This window comes from Falco naumanni, chromosome 4 (assembly GCF_017639655.2).
Source record: "Falco naumanni isolate bFalNau1 chromosome 4, bFalNau1.pat, whole genome shotgun sequence".
Lineage (NCBI taxonomy): Eukaryota > Metazoa > Chordata > Aves > Falconiformes > Falconidae > Falco > Falco naumanni.
The window spans coordinates 81,015,808-81,036,807 of NC_054057.1; the positions used below are offsets into that span (position 1 = coordinate 81,015,808).

At 39.8% G+C, this 21,000-nt stretch overlaps 2 long non-coding RNA genes across 3 annotated transcripts in view; one reads left to right on the forward strand and one right to left on the reverse strand.

The window, feature by feature from the left end:
- Window positions 1–21,000, forward strand: part of LOC121087660 — a 34,851-nt gene that overhangs the window by 7,326 nt on the left and 6,525 nt on the right. Inside the window, exon 2 of the long non-coding RNA XR_005827697.1 lies at window positions 6,574–6,723. This is a non-coding gene — a long non-coding RNA (uncharacterized LOC121087660). The remainder of the gene's footprint in view (window positions 1–6,573; window positions 6,724–21,000) is intronic.
- LOC121087658 lies at window positions 322–20,977 on the reverse strand. Of its 2 annotated transcripts, none has more exons than XR_005827695.1 (7): window positions 20,831–20,977; window positions 19,386–19,719; window positions 17,514–17,602; window positions 17,134–17,401; window positions 15,692–15,810; window positions 14,329–14,491; window positions 322–1,240 (listed from the first exon to the last, which is right to left on the reverse strand). It is a non-coding gene; the product is annotated as an uncharacterized LOC121087658 (long non-coding RNA). The 2 variants fall into 2 exon arrangements; XR_005827694.1 differs by lacking the exon at window positions 322–1,240 and adding an exon at window positions 8,195–10,749.

Below are 21,000 nucleotides of genomic sequence, written 5' to 3' on the forward strand. Positions count from 1 at the left end.
TGATCATTGCTGTGGAAATGACTGAAGTATTTTTCTCATAGGTTTGTATGCACACAGGCAGAAGAGGGCTGAGAACCTCAGTAGAGGTGAAGCATCTGACCTTATCTTGACTTGTTAGGATTAAAGTAACATTAAATAGGACAAAATTATGTTCTAACTATCTTAAGAGATTAATGAGGAGGGAGCGATATTATTCAACTGCTTTTATCAATATACTCAATACATTAAATGGCTGTGAAAGAGCTTTGCCAGTAAGCTTAGTGGGTGTGCAGGGATCTAAAAATGCCAGACAGCACCTTAGGATGTCTAAGGCTCCTTCTTCTTTCACTGTGTTTCCAGTGGTGGCATTTCATGCCTAATATCTCAGTCCCTGAAAAAGATAAAAAATTAATCTGTTCTTTTCCCACCATCTCTGAGCAGAAAGATCACAGAAAAGGGGAAGCTGGGTTTCCTGGAGATGCCATGGTGTTGCTGAATTCTCCCTGATTTTTGGAGCTTCCCAGAACTGCTCTGTGCACTAAGCCATGAGACAGGAAGAAACAACTTTCTGCCCCGTGTTCCTGTGCTGGTTTAGCTGATAGCTCAGTCTACGTGGTTTCATTATAAAAACTTCTTTAGGAAACAGATCTCTGAGTTATTGCATATATTTCTTGCAAAAGCCACTCGAAGTTTAGAGGTGATCAACTAAGTAAACAATGCTAGGAAGAATGAGGAAAGTGCTGAAGAATAAAATAATGGTATTTCTTAGCTTTGATTATATCAGTCTGTGGTGTACAAGCTTGCAAATCCCATTTGTGATCATTTTCTCTGAAAAAGGCTAGAAGGCAACAAGAAAGGATGGAGAGCAGGAAAACAAGGGGGGTCTGGAAGGAAGAAATGGTCCGTATAAGGTGAACTGAAAGACCATTGGACCCATTGGATATCCTACTGGGCTTTCAAATCACAAACGATATTGAGAACATAAACAGGGCATAATTATTCATACTTTCTCACAATACATGAAATACTTCTTATGCTGAAAAGATTTTTGGTGAATAGCTAAAATAAACTCCCAAAATCTAGCTGAATATTTTGATGCTTTGTAAATGGTAACTAGGGAAAGAAACTGTACAAGGCTTACATTTTCATTTGAAGTATTACTGTGTATTTTGATTCATTTGGCTCAGTTCATGATATAATGGAGCATAACTGATGTAACTTGGCTTGATGTGTCTCCTTGTTACACATACTGGAACAATATCTGCAGAAACATTTGAAATTACACATTTTTTCAGACATCTATTTTAAGGATCAGTAACTTCAAACAAGCAGAACACTTAGGCATATTTTAAAGGCTTATTTCCTGCAATCATGCACGGGTCATGGCTTAATCCTCATCAGAAAGCACACACTTTGGGATCCTGATTACAGGAAGGGGTAGTGAAGGAAGGACATAGAAAGAAAAGGAACATTATCAGAGTTTTCAAAAAAGATTCCAGAGAACTTGCACCCAACTAGTAAATATTTGATGCTTATTTAGAAAAGAGCAGAATTTTTTATTTATTTTTTTTTTAATTCTGAAGGAGAAACCCAAGAGGCAAAACAAAACTGATGATTCAAAATATCTGTTAGGAGAATTTGTGTCACTGCTCAGCACTGTGTGTGTCCATGTGTGATACAAAGGACAGGCTTTGGAAGAGTCAGCTGTACCATCAGGGAACACACAGCTTAATGGGAGAAGCAACTAAATCCAGTATTTCTTACTGAATTTCTTAGTATTCTGTAATAAGGTTTTTAACAGAAAGGCCAGCCTATGAATTATTTTTGAGTGAGAAGGGTAGGGTGGCTTTGCTTGGCCATATGCACAGCTTCTCTCAAATGAGGTGGGGTGGCAAAAGGATCCTGGTGTTTTACTTGAGAGAGTTAGAAATACAACAGCTTTCTGCAGCAGATAAGAACTGGATTCTGGGCCACTTTGAATAAGTTAAGCAAATAATTACCTGTGAATAAATTACTCTGGAAGAAAAATGCTAAATATATTTATTAATACAAACCATATGTTTTTTGCAACTTTTAACAGAAGGCTCTTAAAAGTACACAGCTACATTCAAGATTCCCCAGTCACACACATTTTCTGCATATACTTTACACTTTATATACTCACCACTTAATAACCAGAATATTCATTTAGTGGATATTTTAAAAACTTATAACCATCCCTTCAAGGTCTGTGAATATACAGTAGAAGTCTGTTAATTCCTTTCAGTCACACCTAGATGAAGTGTCAAACATCCAAATTTCTTAAGTAATTTAATTTAAGAATTTTGGATATTTGACAGTTGAACAGGAAGTTTTCACATTTTTGAAAACGAGGAAAGGAATTTCCTATGCAACTCAGTTTCCTTTCTGGAGTACAGGATTTTTGAAGATACTCTGTTATTACAAATTATTATTTTTTTCGTAAGAATTCTTCCAAATGTTGTGTGACAGGTGCTCTTGCTCATTATTGGAAGTGTTCGCCTCTCTTCATACCTTTCTGTTTAAAGGTTTGTTTGCCAACTGATGTGCTTTACAGAAGCCTCCAGGCTGCTTTCGTTTGTGCTAGCAGAGTGACCTTGAACTGATGAGGCAAAAAAATGAAGGAAGCATGCCAGTATTCATCTTCGTTCCCACCTTTTATATTCCAGTCATTGTCCGCTACCTCCCCAGAGACTACTCCAGCAACTGGGTTATAGTTGTCCTCCCCCTTCACATTTCCACCTGATGCCTGGTGCTGTCCAGAGCAATGCCCAGGGGTTTCAGCTGCACAGGCATAGGCTCTGCCTAATTGGCTCTGGTTCAGGTATATGAAGCATGTGACAAGCAGAGGCAGGATTTTAAGGTCTATTTAATCTGCCCAGTAATTCAAAATTTGATTTGAGCTCAAGTTGTTTATGTACAAGAGAGAAGCCTGCTTCTGGAGAGATCCTGGCCTCTCTGCATACTGTGTACATCAATTATTGGAGAACCGTGTTCCGAGCAACAGCAGTAAGAGTGGTGTAAGAAAGATAAACTTTTTCCAGCGCTGTAAAAATTAGAGAAGATTTTAGGAGAAATTTCAGCTGTCTTGCAGGAGAGTAATGAGTAACCAAGCAGTTACAATGGCCATGAGATTGGGAAGAAACGCCCTTGCTGCGATGTGGTGAGAACCATTGGCTTCATGTGCATTTCTGCATGTGCTGAGGTGCATGCTGCTTTGGCTGCTCCTCCAGCACTAACCAAACTGTACAGCTTTAATCCCTGGTGCAAGCTTTTGTGACCCACAAAATGCCAAGACTATGGCACAGGTATTTCTACTGCAAATCCTGTAGGAAAGGCTTGAGATCTTTTCTCTCAGAACATCGCTGTGCTTTGCCCGAGTTAGGCAGTGCAAGAGGCTGCGCAGGAGCCTGGGTGCTGTGTTCTCTGAACTCCAGCATGATGTAAATCCAGGTGTGGTGACTGAGTCTTGTCTTACTGGGCGGCTGGTAATAAGGGTGTTTTCAAGCCTTCCATAAGTGGAGAAAAAGTAAAAAAAGTCCAGATTGCACATTTGATAAAACTGATTTGTAAATTCCCAATTCAAACATTTTGAGTTTTAAGCTCAAATTTAATCTCACCACTGTTAAAAGCCCATTTCTCCCTACCTGTTACACTCAGAAGCACTTCTGCAGATGAAAACCAGCTTTCCATCCTGCAACCTCCCACAGACATATGCACACACATTATGTCCCATGTTTAATTGCCTTTCAAAACTGTCTTATCTTGGCATGAACTTGTCATTGGTTTATCTCTGCTCAGGATAAATGCATACCTAATCTTATTACTGGATGCACTCAGAGCAGGCAATCTCATTAATAGCTACCCTTAAGGGATTTTTTTTATCCATGGATCAATTTCGTAATTGGAACGCAGCTACATAATATATAAATATATCCCTTCAATGGCACAACTGTTCTCATGCTGTTCAGTCTTGCACATCTCAAAAGGAAAAAAAAAAAAGAATCCAGAAAGAAAGAATGTATTTTTAAACCAGAGATCCTTCTTGGAAGCTTGTTAGGTTTTCAGATCACACCACAGGCTTACAAGCTTGATTTGTCAGGTTCATGATTGTTACTGGATATGTGAGTTCTATCATTTTTAGCCTGGATAGTCACTAAGAATAGTTTTCCCTATTCTTAGTGGCAGTGCACTGAATTCTCTATGCTCTTTGTTGTAGTATATAGAATTCTATAATGGGAAAACCCTAACTTGTAGCTACGTATAATTTTCAAAAGCAGCAGGAGCTATATAGCTTTTAAGAATTAAATGATGTTCATTTATTCAGTGACTGCAAAATATCCTACTAAGTGTAATAGCTTAAAGGCTTCCTAGTCAACTTTACTTCATCATTAAATAATTATGCTTTGTGTATCTGAACCACACTTTTGTCACATCTCATACACAGGGTAGTTAGTGAATATGAGTCATTACTGAGGCTGAGTGAGCCATTCATAATTAAACCTGAACCAAGGAAAACTGTCTGGTTTCAAGTTGTGTAAAGCTTTCAGTGAGTCTAGGCTAAGTTTCGAATAAACTTTGATTCAATTGTATCCCAGCCCCAGCAAGAATTACTCTGTTTGGAGTTCAGTGGAGTCCCCTCGTCCCCCGTCACCCCCTGCCCTTCTGTCAGGATCATTACACCTCTGATCAAAAGGGATTAACTTTTCTTCTTCCTCCCACTCTGTAGGCAGAGAGTGAGGATGGGCATCACCGAGGCTCTTGGAATTACATACATGAGGAATTAGTGAGCAAGTATTTTACAGTTCTACGTATTTGTAGCTGTGAGCAATGCAGTTGTGCACACAATTTTCACAGTTGACACCACTGGGCATTGCTAGCCAGCTAGAGAGAAAGTACTGCTGTAATTCAAACAGTGAATAGCTGTACTAGTGATAAAGGTGATGTATTTAAAAATAGCTAGAGTATACGTTTACTGTGTTTGATTATCAGCAGATCCCACATATTAGTAGTAAGACACCTGGTTTGAGTTGTGATGGCAGTTCACCATCAGACCTGCTTCCTTAGGGACCTGATGGGTTATCTGCTGCTTGTGGACTTCAAATCTTTCCAAGCTACATCTCAAATAAATGCAGGAAAGATGGAAGGGTCGGGAGGGCAACTGATTGATAAGGAGATTTCTTTGGAGCCTGCCATTCAATGGCTTCATTTATATTTCATCAAGCATGAAATTATGTTTATAATTGCATTAGACAACTGTGTGAGAGATATTAGCTCATAAGCCCAGACTGAATTAAAACAATTATTAATTAATTATTATTATGTTTTTTTCATTTTTAATGGAATTATGCTTCTGAATTCAAAGTGCTAGTGAAGGTGTGTTTTTTTAATTCATAAAAATACTACTCTGATGGTCTAGAGATAATAGGAGTAGCTGTTATTTAATGCAAACACCATATCGCCCAAGAATGCACTTCGCATAAGTTATCTGGAGAAAGGAGACTCCAGAATGGGCAAGAGGAAAAAAAAAAAATCCTGTCTGAGGGCTGTGCTGCAGGGAGACAGTGCAGCAGCCTCAACAACAGGGGTGGCCATGCAGCATACAGGGAAGCCAGCGATGAGGAGGTGAAAAACATAGGAAGAATTAAAAATAAAATATAAGGTAAAAAATTATGGAAAACAGAAAACAATATGCAGCTGCGGAAGGTATAAGAAATCAGCACAAAGCACCACACACTGAAGCAGCAGCCAGGTATTCACCTGACAGCCTGAATATGCTTTTCTGTGCTGGGCAGCGGTGCTGAGCCCCTTACAATAATTCCCTGCTTTGCCGTGGCTTCAGCCAACGTGGTCAGACCTTATGATGGTGTGTCGTAGTGCCAAGAGTGACACAAACGGCCAGGCAGCTGCCAGTCCTTCTTGCTGGGATCTGGCCTCATCTGTGGACCCCTGCATGGTGGAAGAGGAGTGAGAGCTCGGAGCAAAATGGGACCTTCTCTGTAGTTCATCCATACACAGAAATCAGAGCTGAGAGGCATTTTTTTTCATCTAATATCGATCAGTCAGGACCATGGCTCCCTATTACACTTTTCTACTTCATCCTGTGGTATTAATACATAAGCAAAACCCACTCGGATTTCAAAAGGACACACTTGGCTGGTGTAAGAGCTGCAGGATATTTCCTGAGGTGTTGCAGGCACGGACGGTTTTCATAAAAAAAGCTCAAATCTTTAAGCCAGTGCTGTGGCACACAAAAAGTTCTTCAGTTCACCTTCACGTATTTTTCAATCGCTTTCCGGCTCTCACACTTATTCTGTTCATGATAAAGGATCTCAAGCACTTGAAAAACAAAGCTTTTCACATTTAGATACTTTTTCAGTCTGTGTGAGAAGAACAGGCTCCTCGCTGGCATTCATCTTACAATGTACTCTCTGGCACCCCAACCAAAAATATTTGGAACATGTTCCTTTTCATCTTGGAGCTTTGTGAGTGTCAGGTAAACCACTTTTTTATTTATTTTTAAAGGTTGATTTTTTATAGCTTCTCCTTTTCTAATTTCTTTTCCTCTGTATACAGCTGACCACATGGTTTCATTCACCGAAACAGCTGATTGCGAAATTAGACAAATACTTGACTTTGCCCCTGGCTTTGGTGGTTGCTGTACCTCTAAAGACTCCATTCACCTCGAAATACACGTCCCTCGAAATTGTACGGAGAAGGAGCAGTGTAAGTCATTAGCCCTCCTAAATGAATGTGCGGCTGAGTAGCTAACAAAGGGATTAACACTTGACAGCAAAAGCGTTGCATGCTGAAGGAGCGGGTCACTGGGTGACTGCCTATTACACAGAAATAATTGCCACCCAATGCTGAGAGAAACTGATGTCCGCAGGCTGTGTTTACTGATGCATTTTCTCTCAAATCTTACCCCTCTGCTTAATCTGCCTTTGCACAAAGCGAGGCGGAGAGACGTTACTGGGCAGGGGATGGTGGAGAGCCGAGAGCTTGGGCAGCCAGAGCCAGTGTGGACTGGCTGGGGAGCATGAAAATGGGTTATGGAAATGTAAGGTGGTTTGAAGCCAAAGGACATTCGGTAAGAACCGTCCTGCTGAACATAGGGCTTCCACCCCTGAACAAATCATGTACTTTTAAATTTTTAAAAATAGTGCTTTGCTTAATCCTCCATTGCTGTAGTATGGCATGCAGCTTTATACAAAAGGTTGTTTGTTTTGAGGTTATTTTTTCTTTAGATGTGTGTGTGTATATATATATATATACACACACATAGTACAAATATTTGTCTTCTTCCCCTACCTAGCCTTTTCTTATTCAAAAGCACTCTATGAGTCAGGACAGTATCCACACTCCAATGAGCCTTTCGTAGATTAAGCTGTCCCTAGACAGCTAATATTTTACTTTTTAAGAATACAATTCTTATTCATGGAGCTTAACAGATCTGTTAATTCTGTGGTCACTAAGAAAAAGTATCTATGGAGGATTTCAAAATGCAGTAAAAATTACTAGATACAATAGGAGGCTGGGTTAGGGGATAATGGTCATTGCTGTCACCATGGTGCTGTTAACAAATTACTGAATTGTGCTTGCTAAGACATGCCACCACATTAGCATAATGCAATATGGAAGATCTTTAGCAGTAAGAGTGATCTTACAGTTAGGAAAGATTTCGGGTAAGACTTCCTGCTGGAATAAATGCTCATCACTCTATTGAAGTCATTGCAGCTGTTATGATTCAAATGGGCCGAGATTTGTTCCTTTGTCTTGAAGCAGATAAGGACAAAGTAACAGCTACAATGATTGGGGAGCATTCAGCACATGTTTGGAGTTGAGCAGAAAGGGGCTTTATGTTGGGCTTCTGAGCAGGATGCATTTTTCTTTTGTGCTCTGCCTTGAACTAGTTGCAGGGCAAAACTTGTGTTCCAGTGCATGGCTGAAATAATTCCCAGGCAAGATCACACAGAGGATTTCCAGGTAAGCAGGGACTGGAGCTGGCTTCTGTTTGGCTGTTTTAACCTTGCCAACAATACGTACATGTTGGAAAACCTTTTGACCTATTTTGCAAGAAAGGGTGCCATTTTTCATAGCAAATTGGCTCAAGCAAAGTAATTTAACTGGACTATATATAGATAAGCTTTGACATCTTTAGACCAATTTAAAGACAGCAGATTTTAGTGCAGGCATTTTAAGTTATCTGATCAGCCACTGAGATGAAATACCATAAAGGTACATAACGAAGGCTGAGAAAAGGCACATAGCAGTGGGGTGGTGTTGTACACTGTGAAAAGGATGTTTATATCCAAACATCACACGCACAGTTGAGTGTGAATTCAAATTAGATCAACTTGAGCTTCAAACATATATTTATTAGATATGGGTAGAAACAACTATTTTTCAGTAGAGGAGTACTAATATCACAAAGGTTTTCCTCTGGTGAAATACGTTAACTTCTAAAAACCCAACCATGGCTAATATTTCAAAAAGGTTATTGAACAACAACATCTGAGCACAGGCGATGATACCATGATAGTAATCTCTGTTATTATTAATCTCTTATTTGGCTTGCTTGCTTTCTGCATCTTTAGTGGCATGTCAGTTTTGCCATGACATGCCCTGTAAAGATTTGTAACGAGTGAGGCTGAAGACATTAATCCATATTTACCCTACTGATGTTTGATATTTCATTCCAGTGCATTGGCAGAGCAGATGAGGTGAGCGCAGGTGCACAGCCACCACCTCCTCAGGGCACGCGGCCACTGAGCCAGCTGAACGACTGGTCCTTATGCAAACAGGAGCTCCTTCCACTGAGTGCAGTGGAGGTATTTGTACTAATGAGCAAAGGCTGGGGGAAAGGCCACAGAAGAAGTGATTATAGGAATAAAAGGAAATTTATGCATGAGACAATGGGCATTCCACAGACCATCTTCCATTCACTATGGAATACTCTTTCCTCTTGTCTGATAAAATGACTTCTGGTTAGTATATTTGCCTGGTTATTTAGTTCTCTGCATCACTTGGAGCAACGTAATCTCTCTAATTGGTACACAGAATTTTTTCCAGCATGGTTAGAACAGCAGATTCTGTATAAAGATTCCTTCATGGTTGTTTTTGCTATCAGCTTCAGAAATCATGCAAAAGGAGTCTAATTTTGCGTTTGTTCATTCAGAGAGTTACCATATTTGCAGCCTTAGAAACAGCATTTAGGTCTACATAAGAAGGAAATAAAATGCCCTAATTAATTTTCTGCATCACTGAAATGGAGCTTCTATCAAATGGGAGAGGCAGGCATTGTGGATGTCAAAGCAAGCCACCCTAGAACGAGCCCTCCAGCGCTATTTGGGAGCAAAAGGTAAAATGAGACAGTAGATGACATGAAAATGCTAATTGTAAGAGGGGTTTGGATGAGATAAAAAATTTTTCTTCTAATCTCAGATAAATCTGAAGATTTCTTGTGTTCTCACCCCATCCCAAGTCATCATGCATTTTGTTTCTGAAAAATAGCTCTCTGTCTGTTTTGAGGCTTCAGGTAATAATAGTCTGGCTGAAAAGACTCCTCTTGGTCCTTATTTTTTAAAACCCTTAAGGTTATTTCCTGGAGATAAGAGGGTGGTCCCTGCCTTCACAATGGCACTGATTTTTTTTTTTTTTTTTTAATGTATATAAAACCAACTTGATCTATTTGGTCTGGAGTAATTTTTAAAGGCTAGTTAGTAATCATCGCCTCAAAGATGTCCCTGTCTTTCAGAGCTGGACCTACAAATCCATCACTTGTCTGGAAAAGCTCTTGGTCAGAAACATGCTCCCAAAGGGGAGACTTGGAGATTAAGTAATAAGGCAAGCTTGCTAGAGGTAAAATAAGCAGGATTGTGTGATGGTTGTTTTTTTGTGTGGTTTTTTTTTGGTTTTTTTTTTTTGCTATAAGCAGCTGTTTTAAAGTAGGGATGCTACTGACAAGATCAGTATTTCTCAACAGATTGCATTAGCAGTATTAGACTTCCTCATACTCTAACTACTTTAAATTCCTCAGGAGGCTTTTATCCCAGTAGGTCTAAAAGGTTTAGCAGCATTCATTAAGCATCGTGACACCCCAGTTATTGCCTAAGAGAGCTTTCGATGCCCATAACATAGGGGTCATCCTGAAATACATCTAGTTGGTGAGAAAGGGACAGAAAGGGCTAAAGCACTAAAGTATCCTTCGTTCTAGGAGAGCAACAAGCATTATAAAGAAGTTAAGAAAAAATTCCTTTTCATAAGGATAAGACTGAAAGTGGTGAATCTGTAGAGCTTTGAAATAACAAGACGTAATAATGGTGGTCTTATTCTTAAAACATGTGCAAAGAAGATGCTTATGAAATATTATCTTTGTCACCAAAGGGGCAACAAAAGTGCCTGGCTTCACATGCAGCAAAGGTTTAAATTAGAGATTTGGAAAGGTTTCCTAATGAAAGGTGCTTAATCAGTGAACCTGGCTGCTAAGGAAAGCTGTACAATCCAAGTTATGAAGGACCAATTAGACTAACACCTGTCTGGAATGGGCACAGCAGATCCTGCTTCCATGCAGTGGAAACGGACTTAAAGCTACTCTCGTACTGTGGTGCTTTTTTTTATGCACCAGAACCCCAGTTAGGACTGGAGATTTCATATTTGCTACACACATATACATCCTGAGACAGTATGCAAGTCCTCCAAGCTTGGCTGTGCGTGCTTTCAGTCTGTTTCACTTCCACAGTGCTAGCCAGTCTGGAAAAAAAAAAAAAAAAAATCATAAACTTAAATTATATGAGATCAAAGTCCTCTCATAAGGAAGTCATATGGATTAAAACTGATTTCATTATTCTGAGTAGAGCAACCTTCCCTTAGGAAAGGGGTGTCTTTTTCTTGACTCTGTTGAGCTGGTACCTCAGCTGACCTCAGTTAGAGAAGACTCTACCCCATAACTATCTTTTTTCTTTTTTTTTTTTTTTTTTTTTTTGGGGGGGGGGGGGGGGGGGAGGGGAGGGCAGGTGTTCAAGGGTGAGGATCCTTGAGGAAGGAAGATATTTCCCTACAGTCTCAGTGAGGTATACAAAGATTCTTCTGGTTTCCTATGGATGCTGTGAATGCACTAACTTTGGATGGTTCCCTGCTCTGACAGATTTGGTTTCCTGGTGCATGGTATGAGACGTTGGACATGCTATTCACAGCTCTGGGTTCCCCTCTGAAAGCCAGGATCCTTCATGCCAAAGTCAGTGCTGCTTCCTAAGGTTCTAAATCTTTGAATTTAGTCTTAGTCATGAGTTGCAAGAATGATACCCAGCACTGTAAGTCAGCAGTATCCCCCAAATAAGATGGTAAAGCAGCTGTGTTGGCTCTAGAGCAGCTTAACTTCAGGCTTCTGAGTATGACGAATTATTGTTTAAGGAGATGTATTCATAATTCTGTTCCTTCCAAGCAGGTGGTTGGTATTTTGAGATCCCTGCTGTATCAGCACTATGTATATTTGGCACAGAAACTGCATGAATATTATAAATTCTATATTTAATTTGGTCTCATAAAGAAATCCTGTAAATCATAGTCATCCCATCAAACAAAACAGGAAATTGATATGGTGAGGTATTCAGTAACATTACTTCTTTTTGTCCCTAAAGGTTAGATAAAAATTTGTTGTTTCCTTAAGAAGGAGAAAAATGATGATAGAGTCAGGTATCTTTGATGTAGCTCTGTTTATCTGAAAACAACACAAAATCCTAATTCTTAGTGCAGAAATCAAGTGATATGAGAAAGTACTTTTATATACAACACAAGCTTCCCCAAGCCAGCACTCAGCCAAAAAAGCTTTCTATTTAGGCTTTCAGCAAGACCACAATGCCACTATTTATTCAGGTTGCGTCCTAAGCTTTCCTGCTTCTTTATATCTTCCTTGAAATATTTCTTCCTGTTCCTCTGTCGCATGTATTTTGGCAGAAAATATCACAGCATCTTTTGCTATACAGTAGGTGGTGAAACTCCTTCATTTACTTTTGTGAATGTTAGGTGGCATTAAATGCGGGGGGGTGGGGGGTGGGGGGAGAGCTACTCTTGTTTCAGCCTACCAGGGCTGCGAAAATCCTAACGTGTTCTGCTTTTCCTGAATGAGAAAGAGTCCAATAGTTCTTTCCCTAAAGATAGACTCTGAGGCTATGGTAAAGGAATTATTCACAATAAATAGAAGTGAGACAGTTCAAACAGGTGTCTTACCTAATAAATACGGGCAAAATACACATACCACTGCAAGCAAAAGGAGATTTATATCTAGTTACCTTAAGCAGGTTGGAATCTGTACGTGACTAAAGCTGCTTTCATTTTTAGCATATTAGTTTGAGTTCTCCGCACCACTGGATTACAATGAAGTACTAGTTGCACCTATTTTATCTATAGTACATCTATTACATTAAATCAAAGAAGAGGTAAGAAAGACTTGTACGAAATGAATGCCATTCATTATTTAGCTGTATCTGGCAAACTGAATAAAGGGAGCAGGGGTTGATTTTGGCGTATGACCAGCTTTGGCATCTTTTGCCTGCAGAGTGCTCATTGTGGGAGAGAATAGTTCGCTACAAGGAACAACAGACAGGCCAGTGAGCCTTCTGAAACTCATGTATGACCACATTTTCTTGACAGGCTGCTTCAAGTGTTCTCTAGAGTTATTTGATCTGGTCCTCCAAACCCTATTCACACTGCTCTTACTGTGGAATTCATCACAGGCTATTTTATCTGGGTGAGAGCCGAGCGTACACATGGGTTTGAGTCCATGCAGTGCATCTACAAATAGATTACTATACAAGGTCCCTGGCCTTGCTTATCAGAGTGGAACGGCTGGGGACTGGCCTTCTTGAGAGGCCAAGGTGATCGTGAAGCATCGCACCCCAGGCAATTGCAAGTCTCAGCATGCAATAGGCAAGACATGCACTTGCTTGTCACAGGTCAGGGAAAGGTCCCATTTGTGATTGTTTGCAGATCTGTGTTGAAAAGCCTCTTTGATAGGAGTGGATTGTCCAGGTATGGCAAGAATGGTACTCGTGATAACATTTGAACATGACAGCTGTGTTGCACAGTACAACAGGGATGCTAAAGAAAGCCACTCATGTTAGCAGCTCCTGAGCTGAGTGTAAGGAAAACAACAGAGCTAAGGGTGATCTTCACTCCACCCGTCGAGGTAAACGATTGTCGCTGCCTTGGTTTTTACTCTCTATTGCAAATTAAAGCCAGTGACAAGGCGTGGTCATGTCTTTCCAAGATGCCTATTTCTCTCCTGTTCAGCAGCAAAGTGTACCTCATTTCCATAAATCTGCAGAAGCTTCAGGGAGAAAAAAGCAGTTGTGGAAGATAAAAAGGAAGCTGTTGAGAGCATGAGCAGAGGAAATGGTGGCTGCTGCTGGTTTCCAGTTTGCTCAGCGAAGTGGGAGATGGGTAGCACAATCTAAGAGATTAACATAGTTACAGTAATATATGTGGTTTACTGTTTTTTCCCTCCGGTCTAAAATGATCCAAGACAAAAATTGGCCAACAGCTCACTATGGGGAGCAGGAGTGGTGTTATATGTACCAAGGAGTTCACTGCACGTATGAATAACTGTAGAATTAAGTAATTGTGAATAGGATCCTTTGAGCATGAACAAAAGTTAAGGAGGGCTGAAGTATACTGGAAAGTCAACTGTGCTCAAATTCAATTTCACGTTTGTCTGTTATACAAAGAAAATGTATGCTGCTCACCAGAAAAGGGCCTGAGCTTTACCATTATAGAAGTCAAGAACTCACTCCACTGAAGTCACTAGCATAAGCTAATGAGGTGTGAACATACTTTCATAAACTAAACAATACCTGCACAAAGTTTACTGTTCATTTCAGGGGGACTATTTGTACAGCAAATTACTGCCCTGTATGAGCAAGTCTACGAGCATCCATGTTTCTGCTAAAATAAGATTACATGTCTATTAGACTACCCAGAAGTTACAACACTGCAATATACTGCATTACCATGCACTGAAGGTAGGTTCTTGGGAAATTACTCAATAGAAATTTGTAGGAGACCAATTTCCTCAGTAACAGCAAATCTCTCAAGCACTGCAGTTTAGGTGACGATTCAGCTCTTGGAGCAGAATCCATTTAACTTTGGATTTGGAAAGGACAGGGCTGGAAGTTAGGGAGCAGCAGATTTATGTGTCGCTGGATTGTAATGTGGAGGCTATTTTGCAAATAACCTGCCCTCCAAAACTGCTGTCTGTAAGGTGCTTTAGGAATATTGACATTTTGCCACAAGTACAGAAAGCTCACAGTTAAGTCTTATCATCAGGTGACTTACCAACACTTTCCACTTCCATAAATGAAACAATCCCTGGTCCTCATAACAATTATCAGAACATCTTTCAGTTGTTATGCTACACAGCAGCAAGGAGAAGGATATTGATCTAGGGCTGTGCTCCATTTGCAAACCATATCTGTATCATGACTTATTGAGAGCTTTTCTGGGGAGAAAACAGAGGGTATGACATACTCTTAAACACTAAGAAAATAGCTTCATCTCAAAGAAAAAAAACATCCTTTGAAGAAAAGTAAAATGTTCAAAATTTCTTAAGAACAAGGAAGCACTATTTCATATTGCCGTCATAATAGGAGCTCAATCTAGGGGCAATCTCCCTTAAGAAAAACAAAACAAAAAAAATCACGAGAGGTCACTTCTACTCCAAAGAGGTTTATGTGTTTTGTGCATGGGGAACTCAACAGAGAGAGGCTGAGTTCTTCCCCTGTGAGTCAGAGCCCTTGCTGGCATCGGGAACTGACTCAAGATTTCCACAGTCTCTATTCAGTCCTGCCATCCTTTCTTCAAAAGCTAGGTCCAACAGGGGATCTGTAATGATGGTCTAGTCTCTATACCATTGATTTGGTAACTTTTCCAGTGCTGTAAAGCATTTACTCCTGACTTTGCCTCTTTGAAGGTAAGAGAACAACTAACAGGCAGCGCAGCATCCCCTGGGAGACCATCCTCTCTATTTTCTTTTCAGCCTTGCTCCTTCTCACAGCCAATTCTGTTGGTATTGGGTGGAAAGAACTGGCTATAAGCAGGGACAATGCTGTTACAGGTGAATTTAAAGAAGGGGGGGAAAAGTTTCACAGTGGGAAGTACTGCTGAGAAACCTGAGATCTGATACTACGTTCGCAGACCTCATGCCAACGTCCTTTTGAAATACTGCGAAGTACATGCTGCTCTGCAGCCACCAGCTCCATCAATGGCAAGTGGGCAGCCACTGAGAACACGAAGTGCTGCCTGCCTTTTCTCAAAGGGTGATTTGTTCCACTAATCCAGAACATTTCAGTATTTTTATATTTGGTTTCTGTCTTGTCTTTTCATGTATGCAGCTATCAACGGCCAATCTGGGCTCTTTAACATCTCAGAGGTGGTTTAGTCTTACTGTTATTCTCTGTATCGCTGAACCTTCAAATCACAATTTCATTTGTTGCAGCATTTATTGCATTCAGTTGTCCTCTTTTTCTGAGCTTTAGAAAGTTGCTTTATTTCCTGAAACTCAGAGACAAAATCTACTCGGAAGGCCAGAGTCGTCCCTTGTGTTCTAAATACATAGGCAAAAAATATCAGCTAATTAGTGCTAAATTAAAATGCAAAAGGAATATCCATTATTTTTAGGTTATATGTATACACCACTTACTTCCTTTACTGTTTCTGAAGAAAGATCAGCCACGGCATGCTGTTAGTACCACTGAGAATACTGAAAAAGCTGTCACAAAATGATGTCTTGATAAAACAAGATGACCTTTAAAGTTGAAGCTGTGGAAGCAAACCAGATAAAAATGTTTTCAAAATGCACACAAAAAGCTCTGCAATGAAAAGAAAGCTGATTATTCTCACATTCTTAATTATTTTAGGAGATTGATACAATTAAAATAGGTATTATTTTAAAACAGTGGGATTTCATACCATATTGGCTACATTATTCATTTTTGAATGGACTTTGATTTTCTTCCATTTACGAAGCAATGCTGATTTTTTTTTTATGCACACTTTTCATTTTACCACGCATACTGTAAAGTTAGGATGAAAATTTTCGCAGCAGGAGTTGATTACTAACTGGTCACTTTAAACCATGTGGTCTTCCTTCCTTGTAATTAATGAGTGACTCTATATCCTTATCCATTTAAAAGGTTTCTAACAGCAGACAACAACTGGGGTGATTCTTATTGCTCTTGAGTAATCTTGTTTGATAAAAATATCAGAATTAGCAAAGGGGCCATCCACTATCTCAAGGTTTCTGTACACAGAACCTCTTATGCATTAAAAAAAAAAATCAGGAAAATTCAAAAACGTCTGCTAGCATCAGTTGTATTTTGTTCTCTTCAGATTCTGGTCCTGATTTTACAATTACACAGAGGCAGACTCAAGGGGTTTAAGCCAGGGTCAAAGTTGTACTATATTTTTGCATAATGCCTTATGGAACGAATTCCTAATCCCTGATTCTGACTGGGTGGGTCATCTGCCCTAAATATAATGAATAATATTTAAATTAAAGCTTTGCTGATGCCAAAAAGAAATGAGCGACTGTGAGGATGAGCAGAGTTGGGGGGTGGGGGGGTGTGTGTATGTGTGACCTTTTCCAGTAATCTCAGTTTGGATCTATAGATTAAATCTATTCACTGAACAAACACATTATGTTAAAGAAAAAAAATCAGCCAGAAAATCCACAGCATCAGCATTACAGGGTTAAAGTTTGAATTGGGTTGTGGAAAAAAAAATATCAATGGGAGAGGGTCTATTATTAATTGAACTGAAATCCTGCTCATGGCTACAAATCTTGTGAAACATCCAGCTATGCTTTAAGCGTTAGTCACATTCAACAAGGCTTTCCTGGCTCATGTCAATTTAAAAGGCAGGGGAAGGGTAATGAAGTGACTGAAACGTGAAGTTAAGACCCACATCTGTTGACAGCTGCAGAATTCTTGTGGCCAGGGAACTGAAGCAGGAAAAACTTACCCAGCATGTGCCATGGCAGGAAACAAATATGTTTTCACATGCACCCCACATTAGTTACTTTTGAAAGAAACTGGGATTGAATCACAAGTAATTTACCAGTCAAATATATCCAGTATATCCTACCTTCAAGTTCCATACTGCTGGCATGGAGATTTTCCTGGAAAAAATGTCATTTTGATATGCTTCAGATGATCTGCTGCAGAACTCAATCACCATATGCTTTCCAGATTCAGGGAGCTCCTTGGATGAAGTCCTCTTGCTTACTTTCTTTTTCCTGGAAGGATTTCTTCCCCGTTTTCTCCCTCTGACCCCATGGTACACCTTAAACTCCTGCTTGGCCAAATGAAGCTCACCAATGGGATTGCAAGAGGGAGAAAGAGAGGTTGTTTATCTGAAAAAAAAAAAAAAAGAAAAAAACGAGTAGGAAAATCCTGGTTTCTCTGCTGCAGGGCAAGAGGGAGGTTTTTTCCTCCCATAAAACTGAACAAAAGTTTCCTTCTTACCTGGACAGGAATGGATCCCTGGTCCCTGGAGTCTCTATTTCTGCTGAGGCTTCTGTTTCTCAGGGCCACGCACAAAGTCCTTTCCTCGCCTGTCCAGGAGACTGAAGGTTAGAGCAAACTTCCCACGCAAGTGGGGTCTGCATGCAATGCCATCTATTTTACTCAGAAAAGGGGATTTGAGATTTCTAGCCCCAAAGTCTCAGTGGTTCCCACAACCCTTTGAGTGTGGGCTAATGTCAGCCTTGCAGGTAAACAAAATTTAATCTTTCTTGAAAGGATGGATTTTCCAGCTTGGATTGCTTTCTTTGCCCCATTCTACTTCTGTCTGTGTTTAATAACAAAGGGAAAACAAAGAGAGGGAGCTATCTGGAGAATTTGATATTGGGATAATTTTTTTATGGTCTTCAGGTTAGTCAAATAAAGACACCAATGTTAAAAACAGGGGAAAATATTTGATGAATACACACAGGTTTCCAAAGCAAATGTCTCAAGTACAATCCCAGATTTTTTTACAGAGGGTCTGATTTTGAGAGGTATGGCAAGCTCTTCATATCCCTTTCCAATATAAGTTTAAAGTGAAGGAGTCTAATGAATAACACTGAGAGAAGATTAACTCTTTTATGTTAAAACTCTGATTAACTCTTCCTGTGTGGGGAAGTACAGTTTATGTTGTCATAGAGAAAAGTAAGTAATGTTAAGAAGATAATTGTTCTTAACATCATTACCAGGGAGCTCTAGAAATACTTCACAAGAAATGGTTCTTGACATGGATGCTGCTTTGAATTAATAAACCAGGAAAAGATTTTCATAGGCATTTTCTGACACACAGTCTCACTAAAACACCCTCAGACTTCTTTGATAGCCATAACCCATATAAATAAGTAATACATATTTTCTTTATCTCAAAGCTGATTGTATATTGCACACAAATCATTCTGGAAACTAGACTGGTACCTACTCGGATAAATGTATTTTTTGATCTATGTAGCTTAGCGGTTCATACAGCTCGATATTCTTTACAAAACTATCATTCATTTAGCTGAAGTAACAGCTTCTTCTCTTTTGACATCACTGCCTGTTCACTATGCTATCCTATCAGACTGACTGACGAGTGCAGTCTCTTGGTCTTATATATTGGAAGAAAATAAATGGTTGCCTATGCATAAAGAAGGAAAGGAAATGTTCTGCTTGAGGGTTATTTTTTCCTGGTTGAATAACCATCCACTTTCAAGGTGTGCTTACAAGTAAGCGCAGACTGTGCTTTGCAGAGGGTTGTAGGATTTGGTCTGCCATGGATGCAGGAAGAGGCAATGATTATTTGCCACCTGGCAGCACTCATTTCCCATTTCAGCTTCATCCAAAGGCAGCACTGCGTCTCCCAGGACAGCCCAGGTCAAGCAGACTAGTGAGCAATGTGGGTGGATTTTTAACTCTGAACACCTCTCTCCAGAAATAAGCCACTGCTGTTCATCAGAAATTTATAGATTATATTAAACATAAATAAATACACTCTTCCTACAAAACAGAACATGTCTTCCTATCTCTGCCTCTCTGAGCACATTGCCCGTGTGCTGTGGCTCTCGGTGTGTTCAGTTAGTGGTGGTGGTGTGTTTCTGCATTTGGACTGTATGGCTAAATTTCAGCCCATATGTTACAACAAGGCCATTGAAGGCAATTTGGAAAGACACTTTAATTAAACAGCACAGTTGGCTAGCTAGGAAATTCAACATTGTGACTTAAAATCACAGTATGAGTCAGTCTGGAAAGGTAGTTTTGTCTGGGGGAGCTCAAGACGTGTTTGATTTTGATAGCTGAATTAAGCATGCAAAATATAGAACCCATATGCATAGGGTCATGTTTAAAAGAACTTACCTGTAGGAGGCAAACTTCAATTTTGGTTGCAGACCATCCACAGATATGTTCTGGAGGAAGACATTATATGTCTGCATATAATTACATATGGCAAACCTGATGAGATCATTGATGTGAACTCCGATTCACATCACCTTGAATCGCTCAAATAGAAAACCCAAAAGAACAGCTTCCAATGCAATTTGCTGCTGAATGTACATCAGATAATGCATAAACTGGCTGAAACGAGGCCAAAAGTTTATGGAAGATTTAGATCTTTGACATTCTGTTCAACATAGGTGGCAGAGTAATCCAGTGAAATGCTGCAATGCAATCTCTCTTCATTGCTGAGGACCTGCAGAAAAGGAACAAACAAATGTAAACTACAAGCCTAACTACACTACTGCTTCTCTTAGGATTGCAATAATTAGGCCAGTCCAGGTCATGAATGAAAGCTGTAAGTCATCTTCTGCAAAATAATGGGTCATCAGGTCAAGCCCAATAAGCATTAATGCACAGAAATTTTCTACTACCTCACATCCAAATGAAGATGATGGCTGAATTGCAACTGCAATTCAGAGGAACACAGAAAACAAACCATTCCCTCACTGACAATGAAAGGAAAGAAAAACTGCAAAAACACAGGGGGCACTGACTTTGAAAAAATATGGTTGTTTTTGTCAGCTTCATTCGACTTAATCTTTTGGCCTCATCTTCACAAGGAGAGGTTAGAATCAGGACCCACTAGCACTCCCTGGCAGTGGTGCTCAGCCTTCTTTTGAGCTATCTCTTATTGCAGTCACTGAGTAATACCTTAGTTCTGTTAAATGCTTTCATTTGTTCAAAGGGAAAAGAAAAGCACAATAGGGACTATTACAGAAGTATCCTGGAGTGATATTTTATCCTTCTTCTGTCATGAGTTGAGAGGCAAAAGAACAAGAAAAAAAGAGAAATGAGCCATAAAAAAATGAGCAAAAGATGACACTTGGATCATTGCATGTCAGAAATGCCATACAAGACCAGAATATTGTCTTCAGTCAGCAATGACATCGGTATGTCAATGTCTTCACCGTTGTTTTACTGGGTCCATCAGAGCTAACTGGACACAGCACTACTCAACTATCACCTGTCAATCACATTCTAAAAATAAAGTTCACCTGTCATCAAGTTATTGGAATTCTTGACTATTTTATATGCTGGCCACCCTGTCACTTTAATTCCCTGCATCACTCCTGTGTGAGACAAGGATTTCAGGTAAGATGCAACTGACATGTAGTGAACCCCAGGGACTGGGTAACTCAGGGAGTTTTGGTAATAACTGTAACAAATATACAGTGAAATAGTGGAAAGGAAGATTTAACCAGCACACACTAACATGGGTTTTTATCTATACTGGTTTCCTGCTTTGACATGTCCTTTACCAAAATCCTCTTGCGGTTTGCAGAATATGTTCTCAACATTTTTACCTCATCCTTCTAGATTCCAGCTGGGATCAAATACCGAGGTTCTCAATGTAGCAGCCTCACATATAAAAACTTGCCAGTTTCTGAAAAAAAAAAAAAAAACCCAAACAAAAAACCCCCCAAAAACCAAAAAAACAACAACCCCAACACAAAACCACCAAAACACCCCAACA